At 39.8% G+C, this 20563-nt stretch overlaps 1 protein-coding gene across 6 annotated transcripts in view; it reads left to right on the forward strand.

Annotated features, from left to right (window-relative positions):
* Nucleotides 1-8714: 8714 nt before the first annotated feature.
* LOC131196323 (guanine nucleotide-binding protein G(I)/G(S)/G(O) subunit gamma-12) overlaps nt 8715-20563 on the forward strand; it is a 51586-nt gene continuing 39737 nt past the window's right edge. For 2 of the 6 annotated variants that reach the window (XM_058178971.1, XM_058178967.1), the window contains exon 1: nt 8715-8872. The gene's annotated coding sequence lies outside the window, so the exon portion shown is untranslated. The remainder of the gene's footprint in view (nt 8873-20563) is intronic. The other 4 variants (XM_058178972.1, XM_058178968.1, XM_058178970.1 and 1 more) reach the window with 4 other exon arrangements.

The following is a 20563-nucleotide window of genomic DNA, read 5'->3' on the forward strand; positions in this document are numbered from 1 at the left end:
ATTTACATCAGCACCGAAGAAGCTATGAATGTCCTGATTTATTCATCCAAGCGGGACTGGACTGATTTTTTAAATTTCTAAATTTTAAAATTTTAAATTTTTTATATTTTCTGTAATTTTATATGGGGTATTTTAGGTTGGTCAATTCGACGGTTTTAATTCGGCCATTATTGAATAGGTATTTTAAATTGATTTTAACTTTGTATATTTATTGTTTTTTATCTTGGCTGTACATCGCCCTGAGTCCTTCGGGAGAAGGGCGGTATAAAAGTTTAATAAATAATAATAATAATAATATTGAATTCTAAGTTCAGCAATTTCTGATGAATGGTCAAGATAGATGAGGTTGATAGCAGATGGAATCCAATAATCTCCAGGGGATCACAAATTCCTAATTCCTGTTTTGGATGTTTAGTAATAGACACTCTGATTGTTATGCTACAATATGCAAATAATATTTGGGGAGGGTGTTGGTTGTTTGTTTTTTAAAAATCCTCATGGGATTTTTAAAGTAGTTGCGATGATGCAAAGTAAAAATAAAACAAACCTAAACAAGAAGGGAAGAATGAAAAGATTTACATAGAGTTTTAAATTAAAAAAAGGAAGGAAAAGAAGGAGGTCACTGCAGTGCATGGGTGAAATGCTATTGGTTCTGACCGGTTTGGCTGAATTGGTAGTGGCGGCAGCACGAGGCTCTGTCCAGACGTTGTTACTTCCTGGTTTTAACCAGGATGTAACCTGTTTTTGACCTTCTGTTTTGCGGATGCGCAGCGGGTCCAAATGTGTACTTCTGAACCGGTAGGGAAGGTAAGTAGATTTCACCCCTGCTGCAGCGGATACTATATTCAATAGAGTCTATTGCAAGAGTGGCAACTATGATTCCTTTATAAACTGTGGAGTTCAACTCCCAGAATTCCTCAGCCAGCCAACATTCTGGAAATTGAAATCCACAAGTCGTAAAGGGGCCATAGTTGCCTATCTCTGCTCTTTATGGGAACATGGGAGATATAATCCTGTTTAACATGGTAATCCATACTATGGTTTATTCCATGTTCAGCAAAAATAGGACATGATTTTATTTTCTTGGTCATTGTATTTTACTTTGCAAGCTAGGATAGGATGAAGGCAATATTGTTTTAACATAGGGGAGCTTCCAAGTACACTTATTTGTAATCCAGTCTTAGGATGGTAAGTGAGAAGATGGTCAATTAGAATAATCAAATTTGTCATGGAACATCAAAGTCATCCAATGAGTCAAACTCAAGGACCAGAGTATAAAACAAAACATTCTATTTCTGGTACTGAAACCTCCAGGGAAGGATTATTATCAGTGACCTTTTTCATACAGTAAAAGGATATTTTCTTTGGAAACCAGTTAAAAAAAAATCCTTCCAAAACAAAAGCTGCTGTCTTTGAACTGGTGGCTCATGATCCATCTTGATCTTGATTAACTTAGACAGTAGCATCCCTCCTGCTATTCAAGACAGATTTTAAGAAAAAATATATTTTCACACCCCGCTTGCGTTATATACTTATTAATAGGCCATCAGAAACATTCATAATTATTAGTAATATTATTTGGATACATGGTATTCCTATCCAAAGAGAAAACATGTTATATTGACCTTCACATCTTTTTTTAATTTGGAATAATGCATAGAAGGAATGACCAACCTATACCTACCTAATATATTAACGGTAATAAATCAATGGGTTCATGAAGGGGTGGGCTTCACATAACTTAACAAGTGGTTCACCCCGGCACCGAAAAAGTGCGTGTGCGCCATCCATGCAAGCATGTGCCCTTCTGCACATGTACTTTGCTTGCGCACGCGCTTGCACACATGAGCGTGGCTCAAACAACACAGCTAAATAGGACAGCATAGCGCCAGGGCAGGTGGGCAAGCCCACCCACAGGTCACAACTACTGGTTCACCAAAACTGGTACGAACCGGCTGAATCCCATCCCTGGGTTCATGTCAGAGTAACAGGAATGCTTCCATCATAAAGGCTTTAGTATCATCAAAGGGATCAATAGAGATATAGAAAGACAGAGAGGTCAAAAGGATTTTCTTCCCAATTTGTCACATAGCATTTGATAAGAGACAGTAACTTGAGTAACTGGTTAAATATTGCAGAATAAAAAAGAAATAAGATTTCATTCCAATTGAATAGCAAAATAAGAGTATACATCTTTGTAGCTTGTATGATGGGTTGATTTGAAAAGAATTGAAGTAATTAGTAGAGATTGCTCCTTGGGTGGAAAATACTTTTGTTGTTGTTAGTTGCGAAGTCATGTCCGACCCATCGCGATCCCGTGGACAACGTTCCTCCAGGCCTTCCTGTCCTCTACCATCCTCTGGAGTCCATTTAAACTCATGCCTACTGCTTCAGTGACTCCATCCAGCCACCTCATTCTCTGTCCTCCCCTTCTTCTTTTGCCCTCAATCTTTCCCAGCATTAGACTCTTCTCCAGTGAGTCCTTCCTTCTCATTAGGTGGCCAAAGTATTTCAGTTTCAACTTCAGGATCTGGCCTTCTAAAGAGCAGTCAAGATTGACCTCCTCTAGGAAAATACTAAGTTTGGCTGAATTTTATTTATTCATGACATTTATATCCAGTATGTTCATTTTTTTAAAATCACACTAAATCGTTATATATGACTTATGTAGAGAATATGGACATCATAGGTCAAGGATATCTTCATTCTCCCTTCACTCAATTTTGAAGAATTAGTCAGCATCCTCTGAAAAGTTCTCATATTTATAAATTTTTAAGATATTAACTTCTTTTTAAAAGAGCCAAACTGGTAAAAATTACAGGTAGTCTTCAACTCGAAATAATCGTTTAATGTCCATTCAAACTTATAATGGTGCTGGAAAAAGTGACTTATAATCTTATAATCACACTTACAATCATCACAGTATGCCCACTATCCCATGACCAGATTTGGGCACTTGGCAACTAGCATGTATTTATGACGATGGTAAGGTCTTTTGGCCACATGATCGCCATTTACAGTCTTCTCAGCTGGCTTCTGACAAACAAAGTCAATAGGGTAAAACCAGATTCACTTAATAATGGCATCATTCACCTAACAACTGTGATGAATTTCCTTAACAACTAGGGCAAAAGAAGGTCATATAATTGGGCGCAACTCACTTAACAAGTGCCTTACTTAGCAATGGAAATTCTGCTCCCAACTATCGTCATAAGTCAAGACCTACCTGGTTTTTTTTCTTACAAAATGTGCACTCACCGAATGAGAGCTTCCTCTGACATAAATTGCACTCACTGCTACCAGCATGATTTCACCACATTTCCAAATACCTTAGAGTTGCTCTGCTGTTTTGCAAATTGTTCATTCCCTGCGTGATCGTTCTTTCCATTACTTTGGCCTTCAGCCAAACCTATTATGTCTGCCTCTTTTTCTAGTTCATGTCTCAGACAGCCTTTTCATTACTCAACCACACTTTCTTCCAGGAGATCCAGATGCTTTACAAAAAAAACCTCCTTGCAATTACATTGTGACTCGGTTTTCTTCTCCAGAAAGCACATGCTTTTTTGAAATTGGGTGATGTATAGAGGAAAAAACTGTATGTTATCTGTACATGCCGTGAAGAGAACCCATGACGTCGCGACAAGATAAATCCTTCTGATCCATTTTGGAGACTTTAATTTTTTTTTTAATTTAAGAAAAAGCCTTTAGATCTTCTTCTTTAATCTGGAATTCTCCAAATTGGGAGCACAACTGCCAGAAGCACCAGTAGCCCACAAAGACATATGGCATGCTGGGAAAGTTGGTGGTTGCAATCCGTCTTTTTGTAACTTAGATGTCTTCCCTTTCTCTTTCCTTCCCTCCCAACAATACACAAATTGTGTGGAGCTGCTACTCCCATTGTACAGAATGTTGTTCTCTATTTCCCTCTTCAAAACCTGGACTGTGAACTTTTAAAAAAACTTTTATTTATTTTTTTAACTTAAACATTCCATCTTCCATTAAACAGTGTGTCATCTGGGTACAAATATCTCTGTGCAATAACAATCAAAATTTACAACAGTATTCATTACATTGATATTGATTCTCTAATCTTACAATAATAATAATGAGCATAATACATCTATTCATTTCTCCTTCTTAACATATCTTCTAATAAGAATATAATAATATTAAATATAATAATCTTAATAGTCATAGTATTAAGAAACATATTATTTACTTCTCTATCTTAACATGTTTTCTATATTTCACTGATCTCCATTTATTTCTAACTTCTATTTTTATTTTCCAACTATTCATAAAATAACTCCCATGTCATATAATATTCAGTTTGTTCTTTCTCCTTTATAGTAAGTGTTAATCTATTCATTTCTGCACATTCTAATATTTTCCTGGACTGTGAACTTTTCAAGATGGCTATCACTATGGTTCTTTTTAACCCTTCCTTGGTCTTTTTGTCAAATTCGGCATTTGACTTGAGTCTTGAATTCATGTGCCAAGAAGGCTGGGCAGGCTCTCTGCAGTCTGGTCACTGCTGTGCTGGATGCCATGTCCTGCTTCTCATTCACATGCATTACACATAGTATGAGACAGAGTAGAGCACTTGTGTGTCTGATGATAAATGGGTTTACTCTGGAAGCGCATTCCACTATTATAAATTCACTTGGTCTTTCTCAGTAGCAACAAGAGAAACTAGAAATCTCAGATAAGATGTTCTCAGCTAGTATTTCCATAATGCCATGAGCACACTTATTGGTGCTTTTTATATTTTCTAGTTATGTTTTTTGTCCTTTTGGCAGCCTGAATGTGAATTGTATATAGTAACTATCCTGTGTCATAAGAATAGATCCCTTATTATATAGTCATAATATTAATTTAGAATTGTTCTGCCAAGAATTGTTCATTTGTTTATGCAGTGATGGCAATAAATCTAAGCAACATTTTATTTTGAGCGTAACACACTCTCCGACATGACTGGATCCTCTTATCTGACTTCCGTTTGTCAAGTATTGGACTCAGCACAGAAATCCCATTAGATCAAATAAATCAGGGCTGTCAAACTCCTGGCCCTCAAACCAGATGCGTCACGTGCTGACCACGCCCACGCTTGGTTTAGTAAAGGGGGAAAAGTCCCAATACGACACATGACACCGCCATGACGATGTAAGTTTGACACCCCTGAAATAGATAATTTGGAATTCTACAGCTGTATTCCAAATATTGCAGAGACCTCTTTCAAAGATAGGCTCCCAAAGTTACAACCAGAATAAAAAACTTCTCTACAATGCATTCCAAGAAGGGGGGTTTGGAAAAAAGAGAATCTAGGGTTTCCTGGATCCCATGTAAATATATCATGGTGCTATGCAGATAATGAATAGCAATAATTTACATACAAGGAAAAGATAGTTGATAGGAAAGACTTTCTATCTCTAATTCCAGCAGATGGAAAACTCCTGCTTGTGTTTAGGGACAAAAACTCCATATTTTTCTTTTAACATCCAATTTAACATTCTCATTTATAGCTGTGCATTAAAAAGGCTGACATAAACGTTTATTGGGGATGTGGAAAGTAAGCTGCAATCTTCTGTTGTGCCTTCATTTTCTTTGTAATAAAAACTGTGTGTTTAATCATCATCACTAAGTAGAGTCATAACTAGGTGAAGGACCTCTCTGCTCACCCTTTCTACATGACAAATCAGAGGAGGAGCACAATCTTATCCAAAATCAATTGGATCACCCATTGATAAGATTTGAGCTGTGTTTGTTGGTCAATATTCCCATCTTCATAGTTTTCAAATGATGGTTCAGGATATTCATATCTCTGGCTTGAACCAGGGTTACACTGTGTAAAATGTCATCTACGGATGATGGATGTCCTCTTCCAGTGGTCTCAAAACAACATAGGGGAGATGAATGAGCCCCATGGAACCCCCATTTCACATAGGATCAAGCTTCTCCAATATTTTTTTTTACATTTATACCCCGCCCTTCTCCGAAGACTCAGGGCGGCTTACAATGTATAAGGCAATAGTCTCATTCTATTTGTATATTTTTTTACAAAGTCAACTTGTTGCCCCCCCAACAATCTGGGTCCTCATTTTACCTACCTTATAAAGGGTGGAAGGCTGAGTCAACCTTGGGCCAGGCTCGAACCTGCAGTAATTGCAGGCTCTGTGTTCTAATAACAGGCTTCTCTACTGCCTGAGCTATCCCGGCTAAAAGTACCTGTTTAGGTAGGAGCAATCCATCATTAAACAGTGCCCCCAACCCTTGTAGATATCCAGAAGTACTAATAATAATAATATCAGAGTTGGAAGGGACCTTGGAGGTCTTGGAGCATTTACAACTTCTGCAGGCAAGTTGTTCCACTGATTAATTGTTCTAACTGTCAGGAAATTTCTCCTTAGTTCTAAGTTGCTTCTCTCCTTGATTAGTTTCCACCCATTGCTTCTTGTTCTACCCTCAGGTGCTTTGGAGAATAGTTTGACTCCCTCTTCTTTGTGGCAGCCCCTGAGATATTGGAACACTGCTATCATGTCTCCCCTAGTCCTTCTTTTCATTAAACTAGGCATACCGAGTTCCTGCAACTGTTCTTCATATGTTTTAGCCTCCAGTCCCCTAATCATCTTTGTTGCTCCTCTCTGCACTCTTTCTAGAGTCTCAACATCCTTTTTACATTGTGGCGACCAAAACTGGATGCAATATTCCAAGTGTGGCCTTACCAAGGCATTATAAAGTGGTATTAACACTTCACGTGATCTTGATTCTATCCCTCTGTTTATGCAGCCCAGAATTGTGTTAGCTTTTTTGGCAGCTGCTGCACACTGCTGGCTCATATCTAAATGGTTGTCCACTAGGACTCCAAGATCCCTCTCACAGTTACTATTATTGAGCAAGGTACCACATATCTGGGCATTTTGTTTTTTTGGCCTAAATGTAGAACCTTACTTTTTTCACTGTTGAATTTCATTTTGTTAGATAGTGCCCAATGTTCAAGTCTGTCAAGATCTTTCTGTATCTTGAGCCTATCAAATAGTTATCAAGTAGTTGAATAGTAGTTATTAAACACCGTTAAGAGGTCAGTAGGACCAAAGTGAGCATATTCCCCAATATAGTTCATGATAAAGGTCACCCAAGAGCAACAAGTTATGAATGACATTGAATCCCAACTGAAAATGACCTACACAATCAATTTCCTCTAGAATTCTCTGTAGTTGATTTCCCAACTACAGAGAGAAGGTTTGACTTTCCAACAGAGAAGGTTGAGAAATACACAAAAGTGATCAAACATGGATGGATCCAGAGAATGCCTTATCTCCTAGCATGGATCAAGCCTACCAAATTCAGTATTTCCATTTCTCATTCCAAAGAACAAGTGTAGGCCTCAACCTTCCAACAACTTATATCCATAGAAAAAAAAGAAGCAAAAATTGATCTACTAAGCAGAGTTATAGCTGTGACTACTTAAGTCATAGCTATAAATTCTGCCCTGTTTAAGGATCATTTATTCTGCCTGAAATAAAAAGTGTTGCCTAATATATTTTTGTCTTTTTCTTGATAGTTAAAAGGGCAACTTTTCATAAAGAGTTGATGCCATCTACTGGCTAGCTGCGATATTACAATTCGGGGGAAAAGACCAATAGCAGTGGAGAGAGCCTGAAAATTCACCTTTGGCACACATAATTCACATATCAATTAAACCATGGTTTATGTAAACAGTGTAGTGTAGTCACCCAAATGTAGTTTATTAAACCAAATGGCTGTATTCATACAGCACACTGACTCCAAACAAAGCACACTCAGTATCAGTAATCACATACCTTTAATTAATTTATTTTATTTATTAAATTTACATGCCACCCATCAATTAATTTATACTAGGGCTGGGATCTGCTTCTAAAACCTAATAAAATTGCAAAAAATAATGAAATGTCTATGGCCAGACTTAGATTGGTCTGAAGTTTCCCCATAAAACCAGTGGAACAACTTGCCTACAGAAGTTGTGAATGCTCCAACACTGGAAATTTTTAAGAAAACGTTGGATAACCATTTGTCTGAAATGGTGTAAGTTTTCCTGCCTGGGCAGGGGGTTGGACTAGAAGACCTCCAAGGTCCCTTCCAACTCTGTTGTTGTTGTTGTTGTTGTTGTTGTTGTTATAAATCAAGAAAACCTCTTCAAAAATTGACATTTCTTGTAAGAGCATCTTCCTGGGATGCCTAGGAGGGATAAATTCCTATTCTCCGAAGAGCAACTGGAGGGAAAGGACCTGCCCTCCTGAATCTCTATGGGGTTCCTGTAGAATTCTTATCTATCGCCTATTTAAGAGTCGAAAACGACTAAAGGCACAATGGTCCACAGAGTGGTCCACGGAGCCACCGGCTCGGCTTAGCCAGACGACCGAGCGATCAAGAGCCTTCCCAGCCTGCCCGGAACCCGAAGCGCCGCCCGCATCCGCGGCCTCCCGTCGAAGCGAACCTTCCACGCCCAACCGCGTACAACCCTGCACGCCGTTGTAGCCAGCCGAGGCTGAACCGAGCAGCTGCACCCGCTGCCTCGCCAGCCCAACCTGACACTTGGCCGCCACGGGGCACGGAGCCAACCTGCCGGGCGCGGGCAAGCGGGAGAAGAAGCCTCTCACGGCTGGGCTGGGCTGGGCAGGGCGAGCGGGAGACGGGAGCTCGGCGGCGGCGGCGGTCCAGGAAGCCCTGTCGCCTTCCCCGCCCGGGGCCAGGCGGAGCCAGCCGCGGAGGAGGAAAGGAGGAGGAGCGGGTGAGAGGTCGGCCAGCTCCGGTCGCCCATAGAGACGGAGGAGTCCCGAGTGGCGAGGAGGGCGGAGGCGTGTGGGGGGCGCCGAGAAGGGACCCGCGGACGGTGAGCGGCGCGGCGGCGGGGCTGCTTTGGGGGAGAGCGGGAGGGTCTCGCCGAGAGGCAGCGCCTTCTTCCTCCTTCCCTGCCCCGGGTTTTTTTTTTTCCCCTGGTCTCCGCCTCTCGCCATTGCGGCGACGGCAGGCGGGGGAGGACTGTCCCTCGGCTCTGCCCGCCGCTGCCCTTCGTCCCTGGCTGGCGGCGTGGTTTCAGGCGGCGGCGCTGGGCACCACCGAGGGCGCCTGGCTCTTTCCCGCCGCTGCGGGGCGCTGGGCGAGGCGTGGCTGCGGCGCGGGGACGGAGCTTCGGGCCGCCAGGCCGGCCGTCCGTGGCGCTGCCTCGGCTGGTTGGCCCCGGGTCCCGGCTGCGCTTGCGAGGGCGGGGAAGCCTGTTCGGGGACCTTCTTTTTCTTCTCTCTCCCACCCCACAAGCCGCCCGTGGTCAATTAGAGAACACAGGCGCGGTTGTGCGCCCAAAGCGCCTGGGGGATGACCAGACACACACACACTGTTGCGAAGCCGAAGACCCGGGCCTGGCCGTGGAAGCAGCTCCAGGTTCTGAGGCAATGAGCCCTGCCTGCCCTTAGCCTCCCTAACCGGTTTCACGGATCCTCAGCCTATCATTTTGTGTGTGTGTGTGTGTGTCTTTGTCTTGTCTCGCATTAGAGTCAGTTAAAGGAACTTGGATTAATTTCTGTGTCTCCTTCCCAAGATCTTTGACTTGACTGGCTGTCCCCACGAAGGAATGGGCTTGCCACCCCACCCCAGGCTTTCCTGGGCCATTGGATTGGCCCTTATTTCAGAAACGCAGAGGATGTGTGTAAGTCTGCGTGTTAAGCAGGGGTCTCCAACCTTGGCATCTTTAAGTCTGGTGGACTTCAACTCCCAGAATTCCCCAGCCAGCTTTGCTAGCTGGGGAATCCTGGGAGTTGAAGTCCGCCAGGCTTAAAGATGCCAAGGTTGGAGACCCTGGTGTAGAGAAGCTCAACATTGCTCTGGCCCAGGAGTTGTCTTGGCCTGTATTCATGTTTGGCAAGTTTGGCTTGCCTGTGAGAACGTATGGCACATTCGGCCCACTTTTCTCAAAGACAATCACACACAGAACTTAAAAGTTCTGGCCCCTCCTCAGTAAAAAAAATAAAATAAAAATGAGGTGCGGTATGAATACCTTATGCAGACAAGCACAACCTTTATCTGTTACTAATGACCTCCAAGCAGGTACTATCCAGATTTTTTGGACACGGACTCCCATCATCAGAAGTGCCAGATTGGGAATGGGGAAATCAGTATATGGCAGATTGGTTTTGCCTTGATGAGGGATCACTATTGTTTGGCTAGAGGAAGAGCCATCTTTGTCCTGTTTGGTACATTGGCTGCAATATTTTGTACATGGAGGTTGCCTACTCTCTACTGGGTGTCCAGTGGTTCATGGATGCTATTTTCTCATTGGTAAAATGTTATAATTCATAACCCTATTTCATGCTAATTCAGTTGCTGGATTTCTATAGATCTTTGTAGTTGTAGAAAAAGGCAGTGGTCCGCATGGTAGCTGGAGATGGATCTAACTATTAATGATATATTTACTTTTTTCTATTGGTGGTGTTTCAGTAATGGCTGGGTGTCACAAATATAATTTGTATTCTGCATTTTAGCAAAAATGCACACGTCTTCTATTTCTGCTTTTGGAATCTTTTGCAAAATGGCAGAATTTTGGAAAGAACAAATTATTTTGTACACAACCTAAAGAGAAGAAGCAGGAGAAAATAGTGATGATCAAGGGGCCTTCCCACTGTGTGCTTTCCCTTAAGCTGCTTGTATGTACTATTCAAAAAAATCTCTACAATTTGTGAAAGTGAGCCGAATGAGACTCCACCCAGTACTGAGGATGTTGTAAGAGGAGGAAAAAAGGAAGTAATTGTTCCAATCTGAATGTTAGGTGACTCTGGAGCATACGCTGAGAACAGTAATAAACGTTACACTTTCACCATTGTTAATGAAATGTCTGCTGAATAATAATTGCATTTCCTCCCCAAAGTAACAGTATGATTGGCAGGAATCCACAGTCTTGGCTTTCTAGACTGCCATAAGAGACAGTTGCCATTGATCATTCCCATAGTGCTCTGCATGACCAGAGACATTGAGAAAGGAAGTGGGCCTCTCGTATCTCCCTTAGTGTTCATCTTTCACTGATGGTGAGTTTCTATCTGATCCAAAGTTCAGCACGATTGAAATTTCAAGTTAAAAACATACTTCTCCACCTTTCTGGAGGGGATTTTTATATCCCCAAGTCTACTGCAAATTCAGCACAGTGTGAAGGTGTCCTCCTCACATTTCCAAGTTCAGAATTGAAGAAGGATTTCCCTTTTGTTCCGACACTTGGCAAATACATTTGTGGAGGCCTGATGTTGGGAAGCTAGTCACAAGAAAATGGGACAGCGGAACATTAGGGAGTTGTTGAACGTGTTCTGTCATGCTTAAAGTTTATTTTGTTTGTTATGGAAATGAAACACAAGACTGACTGCATAGTGAAATGCAACAGAGTTGGATTAAACAGCTTCTTCTATTTAATAGCTATTTAAGAGAAACTCTATTTAAATTTCTTTTAAGTTAGAATCCCTCCCTTACCCTTGCTTTATATGATTATAACTGTCAGCACTTATAACTGTTTTAGATGATATGAAATTATTTGCTCGAAGAAAGATTTAGCTTCAACTTCTGTATTTTTTGTTAACTTTTTTTAGTAGCTATGCAAATAGAAAAAAAATAATGTCATGATGAATTGAAGTTAGGATTGTTTTCTTTTACGGACTGCATTTATTTAGGTTTTATGGAACTATTCTCACAGTATGTATACTTAAAGTATTTTACAGTGTAAACTGGTTCCTTAGAGATTTAGAGTATGTCATATTTTTAGGGTCTGAGGCTGAGCTACACTTATTTTTTTTAATTTTCCATTTTAAAGATTATTGCAAATGTTAACAATTGTTTTCAGCATTTGCACGTATCCATCATGCTTTTTTAAAATTGATTTATTGCAGGCTTGGTTAATTCTTGGATGGGAGACCTCTAGGCAAGGTCAGCTGTAAACGTGACCTTAGTAGACATTGGCCTACGATACCTTCCAAATCATTCTAAAATTGCAAATATTTGGATCAGTACAGAGTCATATCGTCAGTCAAAGTGGCTGAGGAACTCAATAGTCTTGGCATTTGCCTCCAGGGAATCCCAGAGTTATAGGATAAACTAGGTTATAAAAATCATTCCATGGTAAATAATTTCCATACTGTTGCAAAGAATACTAAATGGCTGAACACATGAAATTATCAGGAGTCAAGTTCAACTCCTTTGACACAAACATAGATACACACATGAATAAAATGATATCTGAATACTAGAAGTTGTTTTTCTCTTAATTTTAGTTCCTGGTGATGAGTTAAGATTGAAAGAATTGTGAGGGTACTCATTAGTTCAGTTTTATCACATAATTTGGAAGTTGGTTATGGTTTTGATTCTCCAGTAGACAGATACATCTTATATTACAGCTTTAGGACTTGCAGAATTCGATTATTTTGTATTATTGTGGAGATTGACTATATTTCACAATTCAGCTTTGGTTGGCTTCAGCATCTATAGCAGTAAAGAAATATTATCTCATTTCATCTGCAGGCAAAATTTGTAATACAGTAATCTGCTGTTGAGCTCTATCGGCACATGCTAACTGGATTCATGCCTTGCACGTCCCACAGTTTGTTCCATCATGATTTACTGAATTATATTACATTATAAACTAAATTACATAACAAGGTATAAAGCAGATTTCTAAACCACAGTGATTGCATTCATATAACATGCTCACTACTAAAGGCAAACAAACAGTGTATGGCTGTTATATGAACCAGGCCAGTGTCTCAAAGGAACTGTATCAGTTTGCTATATTGTATAAAGATTAATTACCACATGCAAGGAGTGTTTTTCAAGGTTGTAAGGTTCCTACATAGCTGAATAAGAAATGAATGAATGATGCTATGGAACTAAGGCAAAATATAATTCTTCAAATACAAGTTATTGCTAAAGTATTTAGTATTTCCAACCTTCCACAGCCTTTGCACTGTGGAAACTACTTTTATCAATAAGTGTCTCAGGCTCAAAGTCTGCAATGGATGGGCCAAGCAAAGGTTTTGTTTTTTTCACTTCAAGAAATCCATGGGATAAATAACTTTAGATTATAAGATCCCACAACAGTCATTTGCAGGAACAGAAAATAAGTTAGGATCTGCATTTTGCTTGCTTGGTTGCTTTCTCTTTATAAAGAGAGACAAAATTATGCTCAGCTCTTCCTGTTGCTTCCTTCAGAAAAGCCAGTAATAACATTTGATTTTTCTTTTCTCCAGGAGGAAAAACTCATATGCGCTAGGTAAGTTCCTCAGAAAATGCCCCTAATTCAGATATGGGCATTTTATCATCCATCCATCCAGAAATAAGCAAGGTTGAATAAGAAAAGAACTCTGACAGATAACGGATAATAGCAAATGAAGTAAAATTCATTTCAACAAAAATTATACACCATAACTGAAATTATACTGAAATGTTAATCCATTATTGTACATAAAGCTGTATTGATATGAATGCATATTAACTTGTTAGACAGTGGTAGAAACATACAATGTTCATGTAACAAAATCACTTGGTTGCTTCATGAACTAAAAACAAAGTTATAGCCACAAGATAGATGTGATAAACTGCAAAGCCAATCACTCATTCAATCAAATACAAATACAGTATCAGACATATGTCTTTTTTTTAATCTTGCAAGTCTGGTTTAGCAAGAAAAAAACTAAAGATGGAAAGATGATTAAGTTTACATAAATGACATGTCTTCCATATAAACAAAAATAATTAAATAGCATTTGTATCAGCTATCTCTGTATTTTGTTGACTGCTAGTCATAGATAAGCAATAAAACCAAAATGCTGGCGATGCTTCTATACTAAATGCAGCATTCCATTTGCTGCTAACATATCTAGATAACAATGGAGCCTTTTCCAAACTGGTGCCCTCCAGATGGATTGAAGTTGCACCTTGTGTTGTAATCAGAGGTGGGTTTCAGCAGGTTCTGACCAGTTCTGGAGAACCAGTAGCGGAAATTTTGAGAAGCTCAGAGAACCGGTAAATACCACCTCTGACTGGCCCTGCCCCCATCTATTCTCTGCCTCCCAAGTCCCAGGAAATGGGGATTTTGCAGTATCCTTCCCCTGCCGTGCCCACCAAGCCACATCCACCAAGCCATGCTACACCCATCAAGCCACACCCACAGAACCGGTAGTAAAAAATTTCGAAACCTACCACTGGTTGTAATGGTTAAAGTGTTGGGTTAGAAGCTGGAGATCAAGATTCTAGTCCATCTCAACCCCATAAACTCTCTGGATGATCTGAGGCCAGTCAATCTCCCTCTGCCCAATTTTTCGCACAAGGCGATTTTTATGGAAAGAGATAAAAAAAATAAGAGAACTCTATGTGCATTGCCTTGAATTTCAAACAAAAGATGATTGTCATAAATACTAACTTGAAAATATATGATTTTATATTAATGAATGGCCAGCTTGAATTCTAACCACTCCACAGGAGTTCCTTCCCTCTATAGAAATTCATTTGCAAAAAGATCCTTTTGTCTTTGAATGGCTGGCAAATCATCAAGGATCAGTAGCCCTGCATCTGAAAACTTTAATAACATTAAATATAAAAATCTGAGTCTTTTATGAGTTCAGGCTTAGATTTAACAACCATGTACTGTACGGTATAGTGGAGGGGTGGGCAACTATGGCCACTTTACAACCTGTGGACTTCAAATCCCAGAATTTGTGAGCCAGAGACAAAGCTGGTTTAAAAAACTGAATCCACAGGATTAATTCATACATCTGGCCAAGTGAAAATTCAGGTTGTTTGTTGGACTTTTTGTGTACTGTATGAACCCAAGTACTTCTGGTTTATTTAAATTATAATTTAACACTACATAAAATCAAGTCAATGTGTGCTCAGTAAAATTTCTAAAACCATCTGGGCAGAAATCTTGACTGGACCATCAGAGGCTTCAGTCTTAGGCTTTATTTTTTTAAAAGCTTGCTTTGAGATGTTTAATAATATTTTGAGATGAGATGAAACTGAAAAGGTAGATAATGTCACAAAGTTAAATCAATACTCAGACAATTTTGTTAAACTGTAACATTGAGCTAAATCAGTGCTTCTCAAATAGTGGGGCGGGCCCCCCAGGGGGGGCGCGAGGCTCCATAAAGGGGGGCGCGTTTGACCTCGGCAAACACTGTCATAACAAGCTAAGCCCCGTGTTTACAGTCGCGCGGGGGGCACGAAAAATATTTTCTTCTTCCTAGGGGGGCATGACAGAAAATAATTGAGAAGCACTGAGCTAAATGATGAATTTCAACAAAGTTAAGTATGAAACCCTGATTTTAAGGTGGAAAAGGAGACTCAAGGGTTTTATTTGATCACAAGCTAAATGTAAGCTAGCAATGTGATGCATCTCATAAAAAAACTAATGCTAAAAAGACAAAAAATGTTCAAAAATGGGACTTTAAAAGTTCTTCAAATGGAATCCCGTTTTATTTGCCATATACCTTCTTTCAATTATCACGAATCCTTGAAAGTTTTGTTAATTTTCAGTTTATATGTAAAGTTTCATATGACCCATACCTAGCTTTTTTTTTTTTGCTCCTGTCAGTTTTTTATCTTATTGTTAGCTACCTTGCAGATCTTAAAACTCAAAGGTGCAATAAATACATTTTTAAATAATTAGATAATTAAGCTTCATAAAAAGCAAGCACACCACTGTAGACCATGGTCCTAATGCAGGAACGGAAATGATTCTCACTTTTTATTATGTTTTTCCACAATCATTAAGACCTAGAAATACACTGATCAAATGTTCAGATATTTTATATATCTAGGATGAATAAAATATACGCCTAAGTAAAAAGTGTCTGACTCCTTTTGTAGGAAAGATCAGGAAATAGCCTGCCCAAATTCCAATCAAATTCCAATTCTAGAACACAACCCTATAGGGAAAATCCTCCAATCTTCTTAGAAAGATTTCTCTTACGGCATTAAAAACTCCCCTTTAGTAGCATGTACTTCTTTATTCTTAAAAAAAAAAATCTGCCCTGGTTGCCAATAGGCTTCAGGGTCAAATTGAAGTACAGTACCAATTTACTAATTAAGTACTATCACTTTTAAAGACTTTTACAACGCAGCACCAGGATATATTTGGATACTTGTCAAAATCAAATCAGCTCTACCAGTCTAGCTATTTAGAATAGGTCTCTGGAAGCCCTCTCTACTTAGGAGGTTTATGGATCATGGGCCAGATGACGATGGTAGCCTTTACTTTAAAGAATACCCTGTCCCAGAGGTATGGATGGTCCCTGCTCAACAAATGTTTCAAAAATAGGACCAAGCAGCAGCAGATATTTAGCATTTAAGTTATGTGAACTGTATGTATCCTTGATATAGCGGCTCTGTTCTTGTTCACATTTTTAAGAATCTATTACTTTTATCTGTTTCCAATACCTTTTCTTCATTGTATCTCACCCAGAGAGTCAGAATTGAGGTTGGTTATAAATATTGTTAAAAGCAAACAAATACATAATGACTAAAGTACAGCCACCACAATATGACAAGGACATTTTTTCTGCCAACAGCCCACAACCCCTCCAGAACAATTGTGCAGGTAGGTTTCTCTCACAGATACAAAAAAGTATCTTCTGCTGCATAATTACAAATATTTTTAGATGACTGGATCCCTTGCATAGTAGGGTGCAATCCAGTGGTGGGATTCAATTTTTTTTACTACCAGTTCTGTGGGCTTGGCTTGGTGGGTATGGCATGGTAGGCGTGGCTTGGTAGACATAGCAGGTCAAGGTTACTGCAAAATCCCCATTTCCTCCCGATCAGCTGGGACTCGGGAGGCAGAGTATAAATGAGGGTGGGGCCAGTCAGAGGTGGTATTTACCGGTTCTCCGAACTACTCAAAATTTCTGCTACTGGTTCTCCAGAACTGGTCAGAACCTGCTGAATACCACCTCTGGTGCAGTCCTTATTCAAAGGCTAACATGACCCATCATATTAGTTCCACACACACACACCCAAACAATGCCAAAACACTTGCATTCTGTTCTCAATTTTGGATGATTGGCAACCAGCCCTCTTTTATGCCTGTTTGTAGCATTCCTCAGTCACAAGAGCAAGCCTTGCTGGTCTGACAAAAACCACCCATTGTAGACACTGGGCTTGCTTAACAACCATTGTGCTTGCTTAATGACTTAATGACGTAAAATCAGGTTGCTCACATGGGCACCTCGTCTTATGGCTGTCACGATATACAATGGAAATTCTGGATTCCATTGTGGTCTAAAGTCAAGGACTACCTGGTATACAACATAATCAGTGCCCCAAAGACTATAAACTTACCCCTTCCCCATATTCAAAAAGTTGTAATTGGGTTTGATTGAAGATCTAGTCTAATTTAAAGATAGATCTATTGATCCTTGCTTCCTCTGTTTCCCTGCTCAGTCTAATGCTTGATACAAGCACATATAAATTTCTAAATTTCTAACCCTCTTTTTGGTACATTTTCAAGCATGTGGTAGGTTAAACTAGTTAGATGAATAATATCCAAATTTTCCAGTTCACCTCAGATGTACATTTCATTCTAAGTGGTTGGGAACATTGTCCTATAAAAACCTACTGCTGAAATGTGTGGAGTATCCCTAGAGTTGAGAAATTTAAAAACTAATTGATATCAGATATCAATTAGTTTGTTGTGTTCGCCTCGCTGTATCTTTTCGCCTTAGCTTCTGTTACTCCAAAAAGTTCTTGATTGGATTTTTTACTTCTGAAATACCCTGAAAAATATGTTTTAATGCTGATATTGCTCTATTTCTTGTTTGAAATTTGTATTAATGATTACATGATTTGTATAGTTTTTTAAAAATTTTAGTTACAGTATTTCAGTCCTGGGGACTTTGAAACTGGAGGTTAGGTTACAACATAGGTTCAAGAAATAATTGTAGAGAAGTAATTACACCTATACATTTAGTATAACAGGAATTTTAGATATTAGGTAGTTATTTAAATTTCAGAATCCTTATTCCAGGAACTTCCGGTGCTAATATGGTATCTTTAGGTTTTTGTATTCATTATTGGTTTTAAACTACAAGTAGTCCTCATTTAATGAGGCTAATTGGAATTAGAATTTCCATCAATAAGCGGTGCGGTTATAAAGTGTGTCATGTATGTGCATCATTTAGCGTCAGAAATCCTGGCAGTTCCTATTGCTATTGTTAATCAAGGACCTCATGTGATTACAACTTGAGATTTCCTACTGCCTTCCAACAAGCAAAGTCAGTGGGGAAGCCAACAGGAAACCAGAAGCCCCAGTCATGACAAGCCTTTGGAAGCAGTTCAGAAACAGGCCTGCAGGGATGGGTACTGTGGCCTGGTGCAAGCATAGTTAGGCAGGGAGATTGCTGTGGCACAGTGTGAACATACTTGTGTAGGGGAGTTGCTGTGATGCTGTGCAATGGTGCATTGAGTGTTGAGAGTGGAGACAGGTGGAGAGCAGGTAGGTGCAATGGCTTGTGTGAGCATGGCCAGGCAGAGGATTCAGTGGCTAGGCATAGCCAAGTGAATATGCACTATGGCAGGGGTCTCCAGCCTTGGCAACTTTAAGACTTGTGGACTTCAACTCCCAGAATGCCTCAGCTAGCTTTGCTATGGAGTGCAGGCAGGGAGGTGCTGCAGTGCACACTATAGGATCCAATATCTCCCTGGACCTCATACTTCTGACAGGAGCAGGAGCAACTTAAATCTTCCCTGTCAGCTTCCCCTTTGACTTTGCTTGTGGGAAGTCAGCAGGGGAGGTTGTAAACAGTGATAACGTGACAGCAGGATGCTGCAACTGTTATAAGTGCAGGCTGGTTGCCAAGTGCCTCAACCGTGATCATGTGAGGGAGGAGTGCTGTGATGGCCACATAAATAGCCCTCGTTCAGCACCATCATAACTTTGAATAAAAAGCTAATTCAAGCTCCTAAGAAAGGCTGTTGTCACAAAATCATAAATTTTTTCCCGGAAAACAAAGATGTACAACTCACTGCTACATTTAGTCCAGATGTGAGCATTAAATCTCTTGATTGCTATGCTTAAAGAACAAATCAGTGGCCAATGACTACAGTGAATGATAGTGACTAATCAGAGAAGACTGGATTTTAGCCCATTTTTCCAGCGTTGAAGGAAGTACTGGCATTTTTAAAAACATAAATGTGATATGATTGTCTGAGGTTTAACATAGCCTTTTCTTTGTTTCATTTATTGCCACCAGAAATAGGCAAAAAAAAGGGGGGGCTACACCTTTTGGTAATTTTCCAGCAGGTCTAAGCAGCACAATGTCAGGTTTCTTTGGAAGGGGCAGAAAAAACAGGAGTTGAGAGCCACCAATTGTTTGTTTGCTTCAGCTTTTTCGAATCATAGGCAAGTTTGTTTCAACCAAAGATCCTCGGTAAAGTTTTCTGGCTTATGAAACGTATTCTGTTACTTAGCAACAGCTCCTCTTGCTCCTCATCATTTTTAGTGGCTCAAACTAACACTAAAATTCTCCACATGAAATTCAAGGTATCTTACAGTTACTGTAATAGTACCAAAAAGAGAATCATATAAATGAACAGAAAGCCAATTTAATTACAATCTAGAGATTAAAAATGACAAGTGTAAATTATGGATTGGTTTTGTACATCTCATTCATCTATGTTAAGACTCCTATCCCTGAATGAAAGATGGGATATAAAACTAACAGACATACATCTGTGCCATCTTTCCTTAACTCAGGTTGCTCTCATATTCCACATAATCCCAAACCATGTTAATTTAGTGGTTTGATTATCTATAGAATTACAGTGTTGGGCAAAATGTCATGCGCAAGGAATCAGGACCACCCATTATGTTCCAGTTAAACTGATTTATTGTTCATGCCTATACACAAAAATCTAGTGGTCAATTAACAGCACTAAATTGGCACTACATAAATTAATGGAATTCAAGAGAGGCTGAATTTGGACCGCTTGTGGGAATGTAATGATTCCGGGCTGATTCCACCTGCCCCCAGGTTCTGCTCGTTCTTCTATAATACCTGAGTCAGGCTGTGGTCAAACACTCATACACTAGTAGGATATTTTAAATCTGAAGCAAGCGTCTAGCTCAAGTTCTCATTACCAATCGATTGGGCCACATTCAAGCTTACGGTGAGCCTTTTTCATTTCTTCCTGGTAGTTAGTAGGTTGTGTGAATATGGTGCTGGGAGGAAAGCTTGTGATATCAGTAAGATAGCACAGTTTAGGGATCAGAAATAGTCTGTTACATTAAGGACCATTTGATTTTGGAGTCAGGAGGAAATTCTCTCTTGTGTGTGAAAAGGTTGCCGGTATGTTTAATACAACTTACTTTTTGCTTTGTTTAAATCAGGGTGTCCAACCATGACAATTTTAAGGCTTGTGGATGTAAGTGTTAAAGAGCTAAACCTTAAAGTTGCCAAGATTGGACACCCCTGGTTTAAATAGTCAACATATCTCCAACACAACTATGCTCATCAAATTCTGCCTCATATGCCAAAGTGACACCGTTGAACTATTGCATGGA

The sequence above is a fragment of the Ahaetulla prasina genome, chromosome 3 (assembly GCF_028640845.1).
Source record: "Ahaetulla prasina isolate Xishuangbanna chromosome 3, ASM2864084v1, whole genome shotgun sequence".
NCBI classification, from domain to species: Eukaryota; Metazoa; Chordata; class Lepidosauria; order Squamata; family Colubridae; genus Ahaetulla; species Ahaetulla prasina.